Raw genomic sequence first — 21,234 nt, forward strand, 5'->3', positions numbered from 1 at the left:
CAGCTTACAGGTCAATTAGCTTACAGGTCAACACCCCCACTGTGTAAGGACAGCACATACTTCCTAAACTCACTTAACACCTGAGAGAGATGGTCCGAGTTTCCCAGGTGGGGGTGGGGAACAGCTCTGAATGCCTATTTAATGTTTGTGTAGATCTGGTCAAGAGTGTTCTCTCCACTAGTTGCAAAGTCCACATATTTGTGATAATGTGGGAGTACTGTCTTCAAATTGGCCTGATTGAAATCACCAGCAATTATATAGACAGAGTCCGGGTTAGAGTCCTGCATTGAGCTCACAGACTGATACAATGTAGACAGTGCGTCCTTTGTGTTCGCACAGGGAGGAATGTACACAGCTGTAATGTTGATGGCTGAGAATTCTCTTGGCAAGTAGACTGGATGACATTTAACTGTTAGAAATTCTATGTCCTCAGAACAGTGACTTGAGAACTTTGACGTTAGTACACCACTTGTTATTGATAAAAATGCACACACCACCTCCCCGAGATTTACCGCTGAGAGCGTGGCTCCTGTCCGCCTTGAACGTTGTTAGTCTGTCCACCTGAATGGTGTTGTCTGGAACGGTGTGATTAAGCCACGTCTCAGTGAGGATGATGGCGCTGCAGTCTCTCACCTTTCTTTGTGTAATTAAATCCAGTCTGAGGTAGTCCATTTTGTTTTCCAGCGAACGAACGTTGGATAGCAGGATTGAAGGAAGTGCGGGTCTGTACAGTTTAGCTTTTAGCCTGGCACTGATACCCACTCAACTGCCCTGCTTGCTGGGTCTAGCACACCGCTTGCGACGCATGCTAGGTCTCTCCCACCGCTTGCGTCGCCTCCAGCGTCAGCCGGTTGCAGGAGGAGAGTCCGCTGCCTTGCAGGCCCCTGGGTCTTGCCGGTGTAGAATGCCTAGCTCGCCGAGTGCTTTGGGTTCCAAAGCCATCATAACTCTGGAAAGATCTTTTGAAAAGTTGGAGTTTTGTAGTCTGAGTAGTAAGCTTCTGTTGTAGACTATTCTCGTACAAGACTGTGATGGTACAGACAACACATTTAACATAAAACGCACATCGCTATCGGGAGCTGGAGTAGCCGCTGACATACAGGGCGCCGCCATTTTGGAAAATAAACCCATTTATTACTCACCACTGCACTCTAGTCTAAACACAGTTTGATAAATGCTGCATTTATACAGGTCCATGTTTAACCAAAATTTTTTTTTAAATCTCAACAATGACCGTAACCTTAGCTACACATAGCTATAAAGTCCATTTGTCTTTGTGTGAGCACATGTCGTCAGACAGATGTTTTAGAGAGCATGTAGGTATAGCAGATGATCCTATTCTGCAGGCATCAGCCTGGGCCTGGCACAGTTCCTGCAGCCTCTGATCTGAATGTCAAGCTGACATTTTATGATCCATTTTTCCTTCCAGTTTCGTTCCTGAGTTGATCACAGTTGTGATTCTCTTTCACTCTGCACAAATCATTTTCAGTTGTCATATTGGACCCAGTGGAGGCTCTGGACCATTTTATAAATGGGACTTGGGGGACGGCAGACAGACAGGGTCAGGTTTCTCCTCTGCCAGATTTATAAACGGGCACAAAGAAACTGTACTTAAGTAAAAGAATGAATGCTGTATCAGAATCTTCCACAATTAAAACAAGTAGCTTGGAGGGAAAAATCTACTTGAGTGAAAAGTAAAAACATAGGTACATTTTATACCAGAAATTCTTTATGCCTGACCCTGCATGGCAGGACAGTGTGCCAAGAAATCAGTCATGAGAAAAATATTCTATGAAATCAGGCAATAAACCTGAGAATTGGCCTGTGGGTTAGCTACTATTTTTGGAATGGCTGCCAAGTCACAACAACCCCCCCCCCCCCCCCCCCCCAACTCACGATCTAATTTAACAATTTTAACTAGAGCAGCAGCTACAATTATCGATTTCTTAATGATCTTTTGGCCATTGCAAAAGTAGAAAAGACTTTCAATACATAAATTGTGCATGAATAATTACTCAAACTTCCACTGGAAAAAATGAGTTGATTCTCGATTACGTCGCATATCAGATCACGTGACACGTTTCCACAATTATTGACACCTTTGTGTCAATAATAAAACCACATGAAAATCCAGGTCAAAGGTCGATTTTTTTTAAAATTGAGATTTTAGACTTGCATCTAAAAATATAGAATGTCTACTGATATTGTAATATGTGGTAGATATTTACAACAATCTGAAAAAAATTAAATATATAAATTTTTCCTGAATGGAATAGAAAAATCTGAATATTTCAAGCATGTAATTTTTTTTAGGAATTTAATTCTGGTCTAATTCTATTTATTGCAATAGGATTCCAAATACTCTATAAACATTCCATTCTGTCATGAATCAGAAAAAAATATAAATCACAGCACTTTTATTTTTTTAAAGTACTTCATCTACTTCAACAATGTTACACATAGATTGATCCATAACAGTTGGAAATGTCACTTAATTCCACAGGGTGTCAGACGCTCTAATAATAAATGTATTTTTAACATTGTTGAACAAATAAAAACATATCATCATTGATATGGTGAGGTTTTGTTAGATGTTTGTATATGTAACATTTATGGATGAAGTCTCAGCTGTCAGCACTTTATAACAGTCACGATGCTTTGTAACATTTCCGCATTTGTAAAGGTTGGGCGTTTAAGCGCTACAGTTCCTTTGTAAAATGACAAGACACATTCTGAAGGAATGACTGTTTATCATTGCTTTAATATAAGTGATAACAGGTACTGACTTACCCCACAGGCATTCCAAATTATTAAATCTAACTATAATTCATTACAATGGCTTTCATTTAAAAATTAAACATTACAGTTATTGACAACCCACTGTAGTACTGTATAAGTGGAATAACACACTTCAGACCATGCTGTTATATTAAATGTATACAATATCTTGCAAAAGTATTCATCCCCCTTGGTGTTTGTCCTGTTTTGTCACATTACAAACTGGAATTAAAATGGAATTTGGGGGGTTAGCACCATTTGATTTGCACAACACACCTACCACTTTAAAAGTACAAATTATTGTTTTATTGTGACACAATAATTAATATGAAATAAACAACAGAAATATGGAGTGTGCATAGGTATTCACACACACACACACACACACACACACACACACACACACACACACACCAAAAAAAGAAAAAAAGCCAATACTTTGTAGAGCCACCTTTTACTGCAATTACAGCTGCAAGTCTCTTGGGGTATGTCTCTATTAGCTTAGCACATCTAGCCACTGGTATTTTTGCCCATTCCTCAAGGCAAAACTGCTCCAACTCCTTCAAGTTAGATGGGTTGCGTTGGTGTACAGCAATCTTCAAGTTATGCCACAGATTCTCAATTGAATTGAGGTCTGGGCTTTGACTAGGCCATTCCAAGTCATTTAAATGTTTCCCTTTAAACCACTCCAGTGTAGCTTTAGCAGTATGTTTAGAGTCATTGTCCTGCTGGAACGTAAACCTTTGTCCCAGTCTTCAATCTCTGGCCGACTCAAACAGGTTTACCTCCAGAATTGCCCTGTATTTAGTGCCATCCATCTTTCCTTCAGTCCTGACCAGCTTTTCTGTCCCTGCAGATGAAAAATATCCCTACTGCATGATGCTGCCACCGCCATGCTTCACTGTAGGAATGGGTGTTTTAAGGATGATGGGAAGTGTTGGGTTTGTGCCACATATGGCATTTCCCATGATGGCCAAAAAGATCAATTTTAGTCTGATTTGACCACAGAATCTTCTTCCATGTGTTTGGGGAGTCTGCCACGTGCTGTTGGGCAAACTCCAAACTCTTAAGCAATGACTTTTTTTTCTGGCTACTCTTCCATAAAGCCCCACTCTGTGGAGTGTAAGCTTAAAGTGGTCCTATGGACAAATACTCCCATCTCCACTATAGATCTTTGCAGCTCCTTCAGTGTTCTCTTTGGTGTTTTTGTTGCATCTCTGATTAATGCCCTCTTTGCCCGGTCTGTGAGTTTTGATGGGCAGCCTTCTCTTGTCAGGTTTGTAGTGGTGCCATATTCTTTCCATTTTGCTATAATGGATTTAATGGTGCTCCCTGGGATATTCAAAGTTTGGGATAATTTTTTTTATAACCCAACCCTGATCTATACTTCTCCACAACTTTGTCTCTGACCTGTTTGGAGTGCTCTTTGGTGGTCATGTTGCTTGTTTAGTAGTATTGCAGAATCAGGGTCCTTCCAGAACAGGTTGATTTATACAGACATCATGTGAAAGGTCATGTGACACTTTGATTGCACACAGGTGGCTCTTAATCAGCTAATTATGTGACTTATAAAGTGAATTGTTTGGACCAGCTCTTATTTAGGGGTTTCATACGAAAGAGGGTGAATACCTATGCACACTCCAGATTTCTGGTTTTTTCATCTTAATTATTGTTTGTGTCAAAATAAAACAACAATTTGCACCTTTAAAGTGGTAGGAATGTTGTGTAAATCAAATGATGCTAACCCCCAAAAATCCATTTTAATTTAATCTTGTAATGCAACAAAACAGGACAAACACGAAGGGGGATGAATACTTTTGCAAGACACTGTATGCTTCAGGGTGATAATGGCCTTCTGCTTTACATTGGGCCATATCATACCACACCATATCATTCAAAGTGTATGAAAAAAAATTGTTTCATCTTCCAATTTTATATTACCTTTGAGCACAAGTCAAATATGTTTGTGTTCAGTAAATGGTGTAACTCAAAAGCTGGATGACTCAGAGAATAGTACTTTAATATGTTACTACAGAAAAAATGCAATAATATATCCCATGCTGGCGGCATGGTGGTGTAGTGGTTAGCGCTGTCGCCTCACAGCAAGAAGGTCCTGGGTTCGAGCCCCAGGGCCGGCGAGGGCCTTTCTGTGTGGAGTTTGCATGTTCTTCCCATGTCCGCGTGGGTTTCCTCCGGGTGCTCCGGTTTCCCCCACAGTCCAAAGACATGCAGGTTAGGTTAACTGGTGACTCTAAATTGACCATAAGTGTGAGTGTGAATGGTTGTCTGTGTCTATGTGTCAGCCCTGTGATGACCTGGTGACTTGTCCAGGGTGTACCCTGCCTTTCACCCGTAGTCAGCTGGGATAGGCTCCAGCTTGCCTGCGACCCTGTAGAAGGATAAAGCGGCTACAGATAATGAGATGAGATGAGATGAGATATCCCATGCTGCTACATTCATGCTTAGGATTACGCCTGTAGTATTACGAATCTGTCAGTGAATCTTGCAAATTGTGTTTTTCGCTTTGCCAAAACTCACTGTTACATTACAAAATATCCAACTCTGTATGAAGAACTAAAGCATACATTAGATAGAACACACAGTCTTTCACTATATTGCTGTTCGATTTATTTTGGAATCAAGCCAATTTTCCCATAAGCCTGAAAAACAGAGAGAAAGTACATTCAGACTCTCAGACATTTCCCACAGTCTGTCTGGATCTTTCCCAAATTCCCATTCAGATTATCTGATCAAATAGGACATCTTGTCTCTTTCTTTCCCTCTGTCACTTTGTCTCACACACACACACACACACACACACACAAAAAAAAAAAAAAAGTGGTCATCTGGCTAATTAGGCCTAACCAGTGTGATGTAATAGTTTTTGGAGTTCAGAAATAAATATCAGGATGACACAATGGTTATAAAATAATATTATGCATACATGACACTTTTTCCATGGAATAAAAACGTGTTCTATTCCCTTCTAGTGGGTTTCATTCATTTGGTTTCATAGCATGCAATATTGTTAGCATACCGCTTATCCTACATGTAATGCCTCACTCTACCCAATGGAGAATTTGAGTTGAATATGGTTTACGATATTGCATGGTTGTCAAGACAATATGATGTCACATGTCAGAGCTGATGCAAATATTCAATGAGAAAATTTTCCGCTGTGCATGCGCAGAAGGATTTCTTTATTTGCCGGGAAAGAGAAAGACACGTTGAACACCTGAAAAGCTGCCAAAACTTCATTAGATATTCTTCATGCATATTTACAAGAGAAAAAACATACCAACAGACATAAAAAACTGGAAAAGAGAGTGTATAATAATAATAATAATAATAATAATAATAATGGCTTTTTTGTGGTAGATCAGATATATTCGTCTTCGACTCATTCAATATCATGCTAGCTGAATGGAAAATATCTGATACACCACTCAATGCCAGCCAATATTATTTAAATAAACCAAAATGACATAACCTATTATATGAAAAATATTAATCATGCTTCAAATATCATCCTGTGAACAATGTTTATATAGACACATTTGTGGATTTTAGTGGCATCACAAGTCAGTGATTCAAATTAAAATTTTATTGGTCACACACACAAACATAAAAACATACACAGTATGAAGTGCACTGAAATGCTTTTTATGACCATCCAATGACAATAAAAATAATTTAATTAAAACAGAATATACTTACATTGATACCGTATATGCAGTTGTATGTGCAATATGATAGTGGTACTAATTTGTTGGTTGGTGCTGTATTGTCCTCATTCTTGGGAGAAATTAGCAGTTGTACATTGTGCTGACATCACAGTAAACCATTTTTATTGCTCATGCAGTTATTAGCTTATCCGGCCAACAGGACAGCTTATGCCATCATGTGTTGTCCCTCGTCCGTCTGGTGTTGTTCACATTTCACTAAAATAGCTTCTTCTCTCTCAATTCTTCACTGATTTTTATTCTTTTTGGCAGACCTACCTTCCTCCCTGGGATGCATATAGCTTCTACTCAAATTTGCATAATTGCAATTAATAATGAAGATATGGAGTAATTAACCCTAACGAGCAGTTTCCACATAAATCGCTTCTTCTCCCTCAATTCTTCATCGATTTTGATTCTTTCTAGCATGAAGGTAGGAGTACCTAGGGTGCATATAACTTCTACCCAGATTTGCTTAATTACAATCATTAATGAAGTTGTGGACTAATTAAGCCTTCATGAGCAGTTCAACAAAAATTGCTTCTTCTTGGTCAATTCCTCACCATTTTGGATTCTTTCTGGCAAATAGGTCAGTATTCCTAGGGTGTATATAGCTTGTATATATAGCTTGTATATAGTGTATATAGCTTGCAACATTTATTGTGCAAGGTGGCCCACTTTCTGGACCAGACGGCACTGGAGTGAGCTAAGCAGTCATTGATGGTATTTTTACAATGGCATTCAATAGAAGAAAAAAAAATCAACAATCTCAAATATAAGAAAACTGTCAGGTTTCACTTTTAGTTCCAAAAAAACCCCAAAAGAGCTTCATTTCTCATGCACCATTTTCCAGCAACATTCAATGCCATGTTAATGAGAAATCCAACATAGAAGTCATGAAAACAGCAAATGTTAGACTCAGTCTAGAATGCAGAATGCAGTGTAGTCATGTGTACAATGCTTAGTTATAGCAGAGATTCTGTAGTCAGTTAGTTAATGATCTGGAAAGTGCCACTGCCTCACTCGCTTTATAGTAGATATGAAGCAACAGCTCATTCTCACTGGCAGCGCTATTAGCAGGTGGTTGAACTGCATTGTGGGTAACTGTAACTAACATGAAAATAGACTAAAATGCCTAAAAAATAAAAAGTCATATGTGGTATATAGACTGCATATAGTACCTGGCCATAGGAGGTGAAACTTACTTACTTACTTACTTACTTACTTAAGCCCTTTGCTCCCCACAGAGCATAGGCCATCAACAATCCTTTTCCAGTGCACATAATCCTGGGCCCTTCTCCCTACATCCATCCAACTTTAATCCTTTCTCCCTTAGTTCTCTCTCCAAATCTCTCCTCCATCTGTTTCGCGGCCATCCCTGCTTCCTCTTTCCTTGAGGGTTCCAGGCCAATGCTTGTTGCGTGATGTTCCTCACTGACTTATGCATGGTGTGGCCTATCCACCCCCATTTCCTTCTCCTTATCTGTAATGTAACAGGTTCTTCCCCCACTTGCTTCCATAACTCCTCATTGGTAGCCTCATCCTGCCAACATATTTGCAATATTCTCCTCAGACAGCTGTGGATAAATGTCTGGATTTTCTTACTGGACGTTTTGGTTGTCCTCCACATCTCTGCCCCATACAACAACACAGACTTCATGTTAGATGTGAAAATCCGGAGTTTAGTTTTAGTTGTAAGCTCTTTGGATGCCCATACATTCTTCAGCAGGAGGAAGACAGACCTAGCCTACCCAACCCTAGTTGCAATATCCTTATCCTTACCCCCGAGACAATCCACTACACTTCTAAGATAGGTGAATGAGTCTACGTCTTCGAGAGGTTCTCCATTGACTATGAATCTGAAACCAGTAATAGTGGGTGACAAAATTCGACATTCATTCCATGGGGTTCCAAAAGTTCTGAGAGTGTATACTTGCTCTTTCTCCTTACTTTTTCTTCACTTAATTTGTCCTGTAACACCAACTAGCAAAGCAAACAGATACATCATTAATATTATGTCCATCACTCTTGAACTGTCTCTCCATTAGAAAGGACTAATCCTTCATCCCAATGGTAAGAAGGTGCTTGGCAAAATAATCAACCAGTTTCCTCTCTTATAGGAGAAACAATAACCATCTTCTGTAGTGATCCATGAGGAGTCTGCACTGGAATCCACTCTGGAATCTACTTTCCAGAGCACACCATGGCCTACAAACATGGCTGTCATTGGTTAAATTTCCCACTGATACACCTCACAGTCATGTTCATAATCACTAGAGTTCTGATCATGCACACCTATCCCCAATCACACTCACCGCACATATGCTGCCTTCAAATGGAACTCGTGAGCTTGTGATTACGACATGGAAAGCCGTGTACATGAAATACTTGGCATTCAAGTGGTGTCATCATGAGAACACTACTACTAGGCAATGGCAACATGAACACCAAAAAACTCCTTGTTCAGGCTAATGTAAACAATTTAGCAAGCTAAGAAGTGGGTAACATTTCATAATGTAGGAGATGCAAAGACATAATGAAAAGATAAATCCTTTGGAAATACCAACATTTTCCTCAGACATGTTATAAAATTATGAAGAAAACTCTATCCATCCATTATCTGTAACCACTTATCCTGGGTAGGATCACAGGCAAGCTGGAGCCTATCCCAGCTGACTATGGGCAAGAGGCAGGGTACACCCTAGACAAGTCACCAGATCATCGCAGGGCTGACACACAGAGACAAACAACCATTCACACTCACATTTATGGTCAATTTAGAGCCACCAATTAACCTAACCTGCATGTCTTTGGACTGTGGGGGAAACAGGAGCACCCAGAGGAAACCCACACAGACAGGGGGAGAACATGCAAACTCCACACAGAATGACCCCCGTCAGCTGCTGGTCTCGAACCCAGAACCTTCTTGCTATGAGGCAACAGTGCTAACCACTGCACCACCCTGAAGAAAATAATATATGACTAAAATTACAATATATTACCTTATCATCCACCAAGAAATGTACTTCCACAAACGGCCTCAGCCATTTGTGAAAATGTCAGCAAACGTCACATCTCATGAGCTCAGAGCTTTCAGAAAATTTCCACTTCCGAACTTGTAAATACTACAAGACCGGAGCTTTCAGAAGGTGTCTCCTCATGAACACGATAAACATGACCCCATTTGAAGGGACCATTTAATATGGACTGAAACAGAAACTCAACTGTGAAGTAAATACTGAGTGTGCCATTCCTGACTTCACCAAGCCTTTTAATATTTTGATTGTTATTCTGGTTTTGATCTCATTTCTTTCCTAGTTTTTGTGTTTTCAGATTTTGCCAAGCTGTTGATCTCTTGCCTGCTGTTGTTTATGATTTTGCATCACTTTTTAAATATGCTTACCAGTTCTTTTAATAAAAAGCTAAGCCTTGCACTTGCATCCAATGGCAAACTATTTCCTGACAATATATATTGTAAGATTCATAAATAAAAAACAAACAAACAAAAAACTTGAATTCATTGTGTCCTAGTTCCAAATCAAGCTTGTTACATGTAGTCTTGAAAGTGCTAGTCTTCTGAAAATGACATTATAAAATCCTGGGTTTTCTGTGTGTGATATGCTCAAATAGGTTGTAAAGTTCACTGATAAATAAAAAATTGATTCGAAAAATAATTTTTTTTGCATCTGAATTTTGTTCCAAAAATCACTAAAAGCTTGTCCACCATTAGATTGCAGCGATTTATTGGTCAGCGGCGCTGCATGTATGATGTCATATGCACAACTGCCTTCTTTTGTAAAGCTCTCTACACAACTTTATGACAACAAGGATGAAGAAGTGACTCAGAGTGAATAAACATGTTTCGGTTTGCTTTTAGATCAGCAATTGTCTGTCGTCTATCTATGTATTACAACCTCAATTCCAGAAAAGTTGGGACAAAGTACAAGTTGTAAATAAAAACAGAATGCAATAATTTACAAATCTCAAAAACTGATATTATATTCACAATAGAACATAGACAACATATCAAATGTCGAAAGTGAGACATTTTGAAATTTCATGCCAAATATTGGATCATTTGAAATTTCATGACAGCAACACATCTCAAAAAAGTTGGGACAGGGGCAATAAGAGGCTGGAAAAGTTAAAGGTACAAAAAAGGAACAGCTGGAGGACCAAAGTGCAACTCATTAGGTCAATTGGCAATAGGTCATTAAAGCCGCTTTTCCACTACAAACGCGGCTGAGTCGGGCTGAGCCGTGCCGTGCTGAGTCGAGCTGAGTGGGGCTGTTGGAGTTGCATTTCGACTACAACCGCGCTGAACCGTGCTGGCTGGAAGTGGGTGGACACATTGGGTGGAGTTAGCGAAAGTGGGTGGACGTCACGTGATGTCGTTAAGCAGCGCAAACAGTGACGACAGTGATCTTTTAAGCGGTAGTCTCATGACCCGAATAGTAAACAATAAACATGGAGGACATGGAGTCGTTAGTGTTGCTGGTCTTGGTTCTGTGGCTTGTTTTCACCGACAACGCCAACAGATACTGGCAAGAGCGTATAGATGAGGCGAGGCGCATAAGGCTTCATAATTCTCGTAATTCGTAATTATTCTTCTTCCGGGTTTACGGTGTTTACAGATCCCAGCATGCTCGCGGGGCGTGTGTGGGCATGTGAGGACACTCCTCCTCACCAATCAGTGCACAGGGGAGTGTCTGCTCACACCCCCAGCCTCACTCAGCTCGGTTTGGCTCGCTTCAGCCCCACTCCAAAACCGTGCGAGTTTTGGGTGCTAAGCAGGGCTGAAGCGAGCTGAGTCGTGCTGTTTTTTGGTAGTCGAAACGCGAGCCGTGTCGGGCTGAAGTGAGCTGAAGCGAGCTGAAGTGAGCTGAAAAAGGGTAGTGGAAAAGGGCCATAACATGACTGGGTATAAAAAGAGCATCTTGGACTGGCAGCGGCTCTCAGAAGTAAAGATGGGAAGAGGATCACCAATCCCTCTAATTCTGCACCGACAAATAGTGGAGCAATATCAGAAAGGAGAAAGACATTGTAAAATTGCAAAGAGTTTGAACATATCATCATCCACAGTGCATAATATCATCAAAAGATTCAGAGAATCTGGAAGAATCTCTGTGCGTAAGGGTCAAGGCAAGAAAACCATACTGGGTGCCCGTGATCTTTGGGCCCTTAGATGGCACTGCATCACATACAGGCATGCTTCTGTATTGGAAATCACAAAATGGGCTCAGGAATATTTCCAGAGAACATTATCTGTGAACACAATTCACCGTGCCATCTGCCGTTGCCAGCTAAAACACTATAGTTCAAAGAAGAAGCCATATCTAAACATGATCCAGAAGCGCAGACATCTTCTCTGGGCCAAGGCTCATTTAAAATGGACTGTGGCAAAGTGGAAAACTGTTCTGTGGTCAGACGAATCAAAATTTGAAGTTCTTTATGGAAATCAGGGATGCCATGTCATTCGGACTAAAAAGGAGAAGGACGACCCAAGTTGTTATCAGCACTCAGTTCAGAAGCCTGCATCTCTGATGGTATGGGGTTGCATTAGTCCGTGTGGCATGGGCAGCTTACACATCTGGAAAGACACCATCAATGCTGAAAAGTATATCCAGGTTCTAGAGCAACATATGCTCCCATCCAGATAACGTCTCTTTCAGGGAAGACTTTGCATTTTCCAACATGACAATGCCAAACCACATACTGCATCAATTACAGCATCATGGCTGCATAGAAGAAGGGTCTGGGTACTGAACTGACCTGCCTGCAGTCCAGATCTTTCACCCATAGAAAACATTTGGTGCATCATAAAACGGAAGATACGACAAAAAAGACCTAAGACAGTTGAGCAACTAGAATCCTACATTAGACAAGAATGGGTTAACATTCCTATCCCTAAACTTGAGCAACTTGTCTCCTCAGTCCCCAGACGTTTACAGACTGTTGTAAAGAGAAAAGGGGATGTCTCACAGTGGTAAACATGGCCTTGTCCCAACTTTTTTGAGATGTTGTTGTCATGAAATTTAAAATCACCTAATTTTTCTCTTTAAATGATACATTTTCTCAGTTTAAACATTTGATATGTCATCTATGTTCTATTCTGAATAAAATATGGAATTTTGAAACTTCCACATCATTGCATTCTGTTTTTATTTACAATTTGTACTTTGTCCCAACTTTTTTGGAATTGGGGTTGTATATTTGGCCATGTAAAAACTACCTTAGAACATTATTGATGTGATGAAGGACAACTAATAAATTCAAGCAACAGGCTAAGCATGAGCTTGACACTTCCTGTGTGGCAGTGAGCTCTTTGGGACAGTGCTTCTGACTTCTGTTTCCAGATCATAGGAACTGCTCCAGACGTCACTCAGATCCTATGTTAATTTGCATCACAAATTTATCTTTTTCAAAATGTATAGAGCAGACACCAAACCATCCTGTTGGCTTGAGGTTACCTCTCTTATTCCATACAAATTGAACCCGTTCATTCCGTAAATGTCCTGCCGATTTTGGGCTATAATGGATCAAAAGTCTGCTTTTTTTATCAGTTACGGTACATTCGAACAGTCTTGAACAACACACCTCTTAGGAGGCATGCTTTGGTTTTAATTTTGTTTTGGAATAAAAAAAATCATTAAAAACATGCTACACTTTGCAAAGCAGATGAAGCCAGAAGTGCCACAAACTTTCAAGCGCCGCATGTATGACATCACTTCCTTTGAATCAACAATAACTTACCAGGAACGCATTCATGTAATGGCAGACTCAAAGAGCCAAACTTTTCCCGGCTAAATAGAACATGTTCCCGGTCTCGTAGTAAAATACAGTTTAGACAGTAAATTATCTACAATGTCTAGTTTTATAAGGTATAATTTCCAGGGGTGATATCATTTTCGTAAGACTAGCACTTAAAAAAACAACAACTTGCAAATACTATATTTCCATATTATATATATATATATATATATATATATATATATATATATATATATAAACAGATTGCATACTCAACAGATACAAAAACAAAACACTGACTACCTATTTTAAAAAGATGTAGCATGCATATAACAAAAACAGTGCTCAACTGCACACAGTATAACAAAGTAGTTGCACTAACAGGTGCATGTACTCAGAATCTACATCTACAAAAGATCATTATTACACACATCTATACAAAATAGAGAGTGGGAAACAAGTGTCATTGTTGAAGAACCAGAAAATTGCAACCAATTTTCCTCATGCTTTTTATATGCCTTTATCTGCCTGGTCGAACCCAAAATAGTTTATCCATCATGGATGCCATTTTGATTTTCAATTTGCAGAGAGGAATCAATTATGAGACTTTTTATTTGACTCAGGTAAATGGAAGCCAAACATCCACGGCTGGCACTTTCTAAGTCCTGTTTCATTTCTATAACCAGCTATTGACAATTCTAATTTATTTATTTATGCTTATTTTGCTGTACTGTACCTGGAAGCCTTTTTGATAGCTCATTATTGGAGGCTGAATGGTCTTAAAGCCTCTGCTGTTAAGCCCAGAAAGTCAAATAAGATGCTTATTTTGAGACTAATTTGAGGCAGACAAGACAGGCAATTTATTTTTATTTGTGGTCTTATTAGTTGGTTTTTGAAGCCTATGTAAAGTTGCCTATTCATGGGTATTTTGATTGGGTTTAATCCGAGCTCCTGGATCTTTGATTAAATTAGAGCCACAAAAAGAAAAAAAAAGATTTTTTTCAACCACAAGATTAAAAGCGGTGGCACGGTGGTGTAGTGGTTAGCGCTGTCGCCTCACAGCAAGAAGGTCTGGGTTCGAGCCCCGTGGCCTTTCTGTGTGGAGTTTGCATGTTCTCCCCGTGTCTGCATGGGTTTCCTCTGGGTGCTCCGGTTTCCCCCACAGTCCAAAGACATGCAGGTTAGGTTAACTGGTGACTCTAACTTGACCATAGGTGTGAATGTGAGTGTGAATAGTTGTCTGTGTCTATGTGTCAGCCCTGTGATGACCTGGCGACTTGTCCAGGGTGTACCCCGCCTTTCGCCCGTAGTCAGCTGGGATAGGCTCCAGCTTGCCTGCGACCCTGTAGAACAGGATAAAGCGGCTAGAGATAATGAGATGAGATGAGATGAGATGAGATTACAAGCAAAATATTCTTAAATTATTCTCTATGTTTCAGACAATGTTAATAGATTGTTGGTATAGATATATACATCCAATTGCAGTGTACATATTTTCCCTAATCAGCTAGACTCGTCTCTGGGCTTTTAACAGCACTATGTAAGAATGTAAAAACTGATATTTTGTTATGAAGAGGGATTTAACAGAGCAGAACAGTGCAGTATTTTTGGTTCCTAGCCATACAGAGCTAGTCAATCAGCTAAAAACAGCACCAAGTGTGAATTTTGTTGTAGAATTTCCATTGAAAATGTTATAGTTGTCAGTATACTGGTACATCTAAAAAAAATATAGATTATCGTGTAAAAGTTCACTTTTCATAATTTAATTCCATCCATCCATTATCTGTGACTGCTTATCCTGTGCAGGGTCATGGGTAAGCTGGAGCCTATCCCAGCTGACTATGGGTAAATGGCAGGGTACACCCTGGACAAGTTGCCAGGTCATCACAGAGCTGACACATGGAGACAAACAATCATTCACACTCACACTTACAGTCAATTTAGAGCCACCAATTAACCTAACCTGCATGTCTTTGGACTGTGGGGGAAACCGGAGCACCCGGAGGAAACCCACACAGACACGGGGAGAACATCTCATCTCATCTCATTATCTCTAGCCACTTTATCCTGTTCTACAGGGTCACAGGCAAGCTGGAGCCTATCCCAGCTGACTGCGGGCGAAAGGCGGGGTACACCTTGGACAAGTCACCAGGTCATCACAGGGCTGACACATAGACACAGACAACCATTCACACTCACATTCACACCTACGGTCAATTTAGATTCACTAGTTAACCTACTACTACTGATTACTTCCGGTGGTAGTGCGGCACAGACGCAGCGGCCCCTCTCTCTCCCGTGTTTTGTTTGTTTTCTTTGTAAAATGTGTTTTTCGGAGTGTCTTTCTCGTCAATGTATGTCGGAACACAAATACAGCCAACAGGAATTGTTACAAATTCGGAACAGCAAGATATGCGATGTTTTGGACATTGAAACACGGATGCTACAGGAGCTGGGAATCCTGCGCAGACCTGCGGACTCGCCTAGCACGTTGACCCCAGGAAAGAGGCATCGACCGCGGTGCTCATGAACTAGGAAGTAGGGGACATGCGGAGGCATCCGGAACAGGCTAGCAGCTAACCCTATTCGGCCAGCCATACCATCTCTCCTGCTAGCAAACGTCAGATCTCTGGACAACAAAATGGACCACATTCTACTTCTAAGATCAGCGAACTGGACAGTAAGCAGTTGTTGTGTGTTCATTTTCACTGAAACATGGCTAAACGACAACATCCCTGACTCAGCCATACAACTGGAGCAGCTAACATGCTACCAAGCAGACAGAGCGCTCTCGGAAGGAGGTAAAAGTCGTGGAGGGGGCGTGTTTTTACATCCGAGATGAATGGTGCAGAGACGCTAAGGTAGTTTATAGACACTGTTCACCACTGGCTGAGTTCATGATCATTAAGTGTCGTCCATTCTACTTGCCGAGAGAGTTTACCGTGATTCTGCTCATCGCAGTTTACATTCCACCAACCAACAACAACAGCGAGAGAAATGCAGCACTAAACAAACTCTACCATGCCATCAGCAAACAACAGAAAACACACCCAGATGGTTTCATCATTCTCGCCGGGGATTTCAATCATGCTGATCTAAAAACTGTCCTTCCAAAATACCACCAGCACGTGGATTTTCCAACAAGGGGAAAAAACACACTGGACATGGTATACACTTCCCATAAAGAAGCCTACAGAGCAACACACCTCCCCCAAATCGGACTATCAGACCATGAAACTGTCCTGCTACTGCCCGCATACAGACAAAAGGCAAAACTCGCCAATCCGGTTCCAAAAGAGGTGAGAGTAGGGCCAGACGGCGCCCAAGCTGCTCTCCAGCACTGCTTTGAAATAACTGATTGGGACATTTTTAGACAAGCAGCCACCTACAACAACCAAACAGACATTGAGGAGTACACAGACACCGTGACCTCCTACATCACCAAGTGCATTGATGATGTGACGCACACAAAAACCATCATCACTTGGGCCAACCAGAAGCCATGGCTGACAGGGGATGTCCACAGGCTGCTGAGGGCTAGAGATAAAGCCTTCAGAGCTGGGGATGAAGCGGGCCTGAAAATAGCAAGAGCCAACCTGTCACGAGGCATTATGAAAGCAAAAAAGGACTACACAGAAAATAACCTCCCACTTCAGAGATAGCAAAGATGCACAGAGCCTATGGAAGGGCATCCAAGCTATCACTGACTACAAGCCCGCACCACGAAGCTGCGAAAGCAACACACCTCTGCTGAATGACCTGAACAGCTTCTTCGCACGTTTCGAGGAACAAAACAACACCCATCCACAGAAAACACCACCCCCACCTCACGACCAGACACTGTCTGTCTGTCGCTAGCGTGAAGAGAGCACTCACCAACATCAACCCACGCAAAGCAACAGGCCCAGACAACATCACTGGTCGGGTACTGAAGGACTGCGCTGAGGAACTAAAGCATGTCTTCACTGACATCTTTAACACCTCACTGGAACAAGCCATCACCCCCTCCTGCTTCAAAGCCGCCACCATCATACCCGTGCCAAAGAAGCCATCACCATCCTGCTTCAACGACTACCGTCCTGTAGCACTGACACCCATTATTATGAAGTGCTTCGAAAGACTGGTCATGGCACACATCAAATCCACCCTCCCACCCACCCTGGACCCCTTCCAGTTTGCATACAGGGCCCGATGCTCCACAGAGGATGCAATCTGCTCTGCTCTTCACCCAGCCCTCACTCACTTGAAGGAAAAAGATTCATATGTGAGAATGCTGTTCATTGACTTCAGCTCAGCATTCAATATCATAACACCCCAACAGCTGATCTGCAAACTGGACAAACTGGGCCTCAGTACCTCCCTCTGCAACTGGCTACTAGACTTCCTCAGCAAGAGATCACAAGCAGTACGTGTCGGCAACAACACCTCGAGCACCATCACGCTAAGCACAGGAGCTCCACAAGGCTGTGTGCTCAGTCCTCTGCTCTTCACCCTGCTGACACATGACTGCAAAACAACCTACAGTACCAACCACCTGGTGAAGTTTGCAGACGACACAACTCTGGTGGGTCTCATCACCAACGGCGACGAGACGCACTACAGGACTGAGGTGGACCTTCTGGCCAAGTGGTGCAGAGACAACAACCTCCTGCTGAACATCAGTAAGACAAAGGAGATTGTTGTCAACTTCCAGAGAGGCCACAGCCAACACCTGCCGCTGACCATCGATGGTGCTGCTGTGGAGAGAGTGAGAAGCACAAAATTCCTTGGAGTGCACATCAGCGAGGACCTCTCCTGGACCAACAACACCGCAGCACTGGCCAAGAAAGCCCAACAGCGCCTCTACTTCCTGCGCAAACTGAAGCACGCCAGTGCCCCACCACCCATCATGACTATGTTCTACAGAGGGACCATTGAGAGCATCCTCTCCAGCTGCATCACTGTATGGGGCGGGAGCTGCACTGACCACAACAGGAAAGCCCTGCAGCATATAGTGAACACAGCTGGGAAGATCATCAATGCACCCCTCCCCTCCCTGCAAGACATATACACCACCCGCCTCACCCGCAAAGCTCTCATGATCGTGAAAGATGAGACTCACCCAGCACACAACCTGTTTAGCCTCCTGCCCTCTGGAAAGAGGTACAGGAGCCTACGGTCCAGAACCACCAGACTCACCAACAACTTCATCCACCAGGCCGTCAGGATGTTGAACTCCCTCCCCTCTCTCCCATCACTGACAGCTCCACCCACCAGACAGCCAAGAAGTTAGGATCTTGCCCCCCCCCGCATGGGAAAGACTCTGATTCAAGAACACCCCCCCATACACACACACACAACACACACAACACACACACGGAAAGACTCTGACTCAGGAAGCCCACACACATACATGGAAAGACTCGAGCTCAGGAAAGACTCTGACTATGGAACTGCACTATGTGACTTTTGCACCTTTACGTGCACTACCTCACTTTTTTTTTACACACCATACACTGTTTCTTGTTGCTGCTGCCCTCCACAGAAAGACTTCTCATTTGCACCTTTACCTGCACTACCTCACTTTTTTTTTACACACTATACACTGTTTCTTGTTGCTGTTGCCCTCCACGGAAAAGACTTCTCTATGGAACTACACATGTGACTTTGCACCTTACCTGAACTATCTCATAAGAACTGCCTTGGGCCCTGCAATATAACAACTTACCATATGCTGCTTCTGAATGCTGCTACACATTATTAACACATTATTATTTAACACATTATTCTACATAATGCTGCTACTGTGATAACCTCAACTGGACTGCCCTGGACTGTGCTGTACTGTACTGTGTGTCTTGTATACTAGTCTTGTTCTTATCTTCCTGTCTTTAGCCTAGATTATTTTTCTAAATGTTAAATGTCTCAATTTTTTTTAAATCATTACTTTATTATTACAACCCCGATTCCAAAAAAGTTGGGACAAAGTACAAATTGTAAATAAAAATGGAATGCAATGATGTGGAAGTTTCAAAATTCCATATTTTATTCAGAATAGAACATAGATGACATATCAAATGTTTAAACTGAGAAAATGTATCATTTAAAGAGAAAAATTAGGGGATTTTAAATTTCATGACAACAACACATCTCAAAAAAGTTGGGATAAGGCCATGTTTACCACTGTGAGACATCCCCTTTTCTCTTTACAACAGTCTGTAAACGTCTGGGGACTGAGGAGTCAAGTTGCTCAAGTTTAGGGATAGGAATGTTAACCCATTCTTGTCTAATGTAGGATTCTAGTTGCTCAACTGTCTTAGGTCTTTTTTGTCATATCTTCGGTTTTATGATGCGCCAAATGTTTTCTATGGGTGAAAGATCTGGACTGCAGGCTGGCCAGTTCAGTACCCGGACCCTTCTTCTACGCAGCCATGATGCTGTAATTGATGCAGTATGTGGTTTGGCATTGTCATGTTGGAAAATGCAAGGTCTTCCCTGAAAGAGACGTTGTCTGGATGGGAGCATATGTTGCTCTAGAACCTGGATATACCTTTCAGCATTGATGGTGTCTTTCCAGATGTGTAAGCTGCTCATGCCACACGCACTAATGCAACCCCGTGCCATCAGAGATGCAGGCTTCTGAACTGAGCGCTGATAACAACTTGGGTCGTCCTTCTCCTCTTTAGTCCGAATGACACGGTGTCCCTGATTTCCATAAAGAACTTCAAATTTTGATTCGTCTGACCGCAGAACAGTTTTCCACTTTGCCACAGTCCATTTTAAATGAGCCTTGGCCCAGAGAAGACGTCTGTGCTTCTGGATCATGTTTAGATACGGCTTCTTCTTTGAACTATAGAGTTTTAGCTGGCAACGGCGGATGGCACGGTGAATTGTGTTCACAGATAATGTTCTCTGGAAATATTCCTGAGCCCATTTTGTGATTTCCAATACAGAAGCATGCCTGTATGTGATGCAGTGCCGTCTAAGGGCCCGAAGATCATGGGCACCCAGTATGGTTTTCCAGCCTTGACCCTTACACACAGAGATTCTTCCAGATTCTCTGAATCTTTTGATGATATTATGCACTGTAGATGATGATATGTTCAAACTCTTTGCAATTTTACACTGTCAAACTCCTTTCTGATATTCCTCCACTATTTGTCAGCGCAGAATTAGGGGGATTGGTGATCCTCTTCCCATCTTTACTTCTGAGAGCCGCTGCCACTCCAAGATGCTCTTTTTATACCCAGTCATGTTAATGACCTATTGCCAATTGACCTAATGAGTTGCAATTTGGTCCTCCAGCTGTTCCTTTTTTGTACCTTTAACTTTTCCAGCCTCTTATTGCCCCTGTCCCAACTTTTTTGAGATGTGTTGCTGTCATGAAATTTCAAATGAGCCAATATTTGGCATGAAATTTCAAAATGTCTCACTTTCGACATCTGATATGTTGTCTATGTTCTATTGTGAATACAATATCAGTGTTTGAGATTTGTAAATTATTGCATTCCATTTTTATTTACAATTTGTACTTTGTCCCAACTTTTTTGGAATTGGGGTTGTACTTATTGCTTGTTACAATGTTATTGGTCTTGTCTTGCGCTTGCCATATATAAAAATTGATAGCTACAGAAACTTGCTACAATTCACACAGACTTGGAGGTGTGACACTCGGAGGGATAACTTCACCTTCCTGTATGACTACTAGTAGCCAAAGCCATGCGGATGCCATTAGCATGATATCTCAGAGCTCACAATGCCTGCAGCACCAGCATAGTGCCTCAACATGTTCCATTCCATGAACATGTAAAATACCATCCATACATGTTACTCCACACTGATGTGGAGCATTAGAAAGAATGGCCAGGAATTCACCTCCCTAGTAAACCATTTTCAATCCCTACATGGGATGTTACATCTCTTGTGAGCAATTCTAGCAAGTTATATCAGCTTCAGCGTACCTTTGAAGAATCCAGCGTACCTTTGCCACAATCCTGAGAGACCA

The sequence above is a fragment of the Neoarius graeffei genome, chromosome 2 (assembly GCF_027579695.1).
Source record: "Neoarius graeffei isolate fNeoGra1 chromosome 2, fNeoGra1.pri, whole genome shotgun sequence".
In the NCBI taxonomy this organism is placed as follows: Eukaryota; Metazoa; Chordata; class Actinopteri; order Siluriformes; family Ariidae; genus Neoarius; species Neoarius graeffei.